Source organism: Sinocyclocheilus grahami, unplaced genomic scaffold, assembly GCF_001515645.1.
Source record: "Sinocyclocheilus grahami isolate Dianchi unplaced genomic scaffold, SAMN03320097.WGS_v1.1 scaffold3679.1, whole genome shotgun sequence".
Lineage (NCBI taxonomy): Eukaryota > Metazoa > Chordata > Actinopteri > Cypriniformes > Cyprinidae > Sinocyclocheilus > Sinocyclocheilus grahami.
Window position 1 is genome coordinate 1 of NW_015508765.1, and position 1,771 is coordinate 1,771.

Consider the following 1,771-nt stretch of genomic DNA (forward strand, 5'->3'; position numbering starts at 1 on the left):
TCTGTTCCTAAGAATAACTGGCTGAATTGAGCATTGTGCAGAGAAGAACCTAGAAGAGTTTTTGACGTCTCCGTCCTCACTGCACAAGCAGTTCTTCATGATTCCCGTAAGCAGCGGTTGGCAGAGAGGACGGTGAACTCTTAGGCCCGAAATCAGTAACTGAGAATCTGAGAAAATAGCCTTCCTGTAGCTCAAACAGAGCATGCCGCTATTGATTCCCAGGGAAAGCAAGAACTGATAAAAATGTCTCTTTGGATAGAAGTGTCTGTCAAATGCATTAACGTAAATGAGAAAATATGACCTAGAGTACATTCAATTAAGGCACAATCGCTCCCATAACAGCTCAATTTAGAGAATTTTTCATTTATCAGCTTCGGTCAATATTGAATATTTATTTGTACATGCAACTCCCCTGTTTTTGCATTTCACTTAATCTTTATAAAAACACTAATAATTGAATAACACTGCTAAAAATGTAAATTGCATATCTCAAAATGAATATCCAGTTTCATAATGTACATTATAATGTTCTGATAGACTTGTAGCATTTAAAACAACTGATTTTAGTTACATTTTAGACATTTAGTTTTAAGCTTAAACTCTTTTTGAAACAACATTTTTGAAGACTTCATATCTTAAGTAATTTTGCTTCTTAAGTAAATGTGTCTTTATTTAAGAATGTGTGTATATATATTAAAAAAACATTTTTTTTACATGAAAATAACAAAAATACTGAGTAAGACAATAATTTTTGCTGTGTAGTATAAATTTTTAGTCCATTTTTCACTTAGTGACCATAATATTAAAGTATAGACTTAGTGGTATTGGGAAGAATTTTAAAATCTGTACATCCCTAAATCAAATGCATGCTGTAACATCTGGATTTGAAGCAAAACCAGTTCTGCTTTACATAAACACATGATCGTGAAAGCTTTTAGCTAAGATTTAATGTTGTTGCATTAATAAGTACTGCAAAAAAATGCATGTACAGCGCGAGCACTTGCACTGCATTGCAAAGCATTCTCCGTCTGCATACTTGCATAATATGTTTCTTGTCTAAGGCCAGGAGAGAGTCCCTTCAGAGGATTCTTCACTTAGAGCCAAGCGCAGCGGGACGGAGGGTCACGTGACCCGTCTAATAAACATGTCCAGCGCTCTCAATGGGTCACAGATGAGAAGGGGCTTTTAAAATACCTTCTCTCTGTTTTGGAGTGATGTGGCCGATAGTGGAGCGATTTACACAGAAGTTATTGAATAAAGCCGTCTTTCACTGAGCTCTGATTGATAAGGATCTCGGAGCAGAACGGACTGTGCGGATATAAACACAGAGAGCAGTCCGATCAGGAGCGTAGAGCCCCGGTGCATGATGGGATGCTTGTCCATATGGGCGTCAAATATTCAACGGCCAATATATATATTGATGCCATTTTTAATTAACATCTAGACTGATTTTTTTGGAAAAGCTTTGTTTGGATTATCCATGAAGGGAATTTGATATTTAATAGCCTATTTTGGTTGTAATCAGAGTCCACATATGTATCCAAATATAACTTACTGATCTAGGCTAACTTACCTAATTGAATTCCAGCGAATTCTCAGGAAGTCTTCATATTGATATATAATGTTTCAATAACATATTATCATGCAATAAGCTGCCACTTATTTAACGAGTGTAATTTGATTATCAGTGAGTGATGTTTGCGAAGTCAGCCAAGCTTATAGTGCTCGAAAATTAACCATGGTTTTACCACAAATAAAACCAAAAAACCAT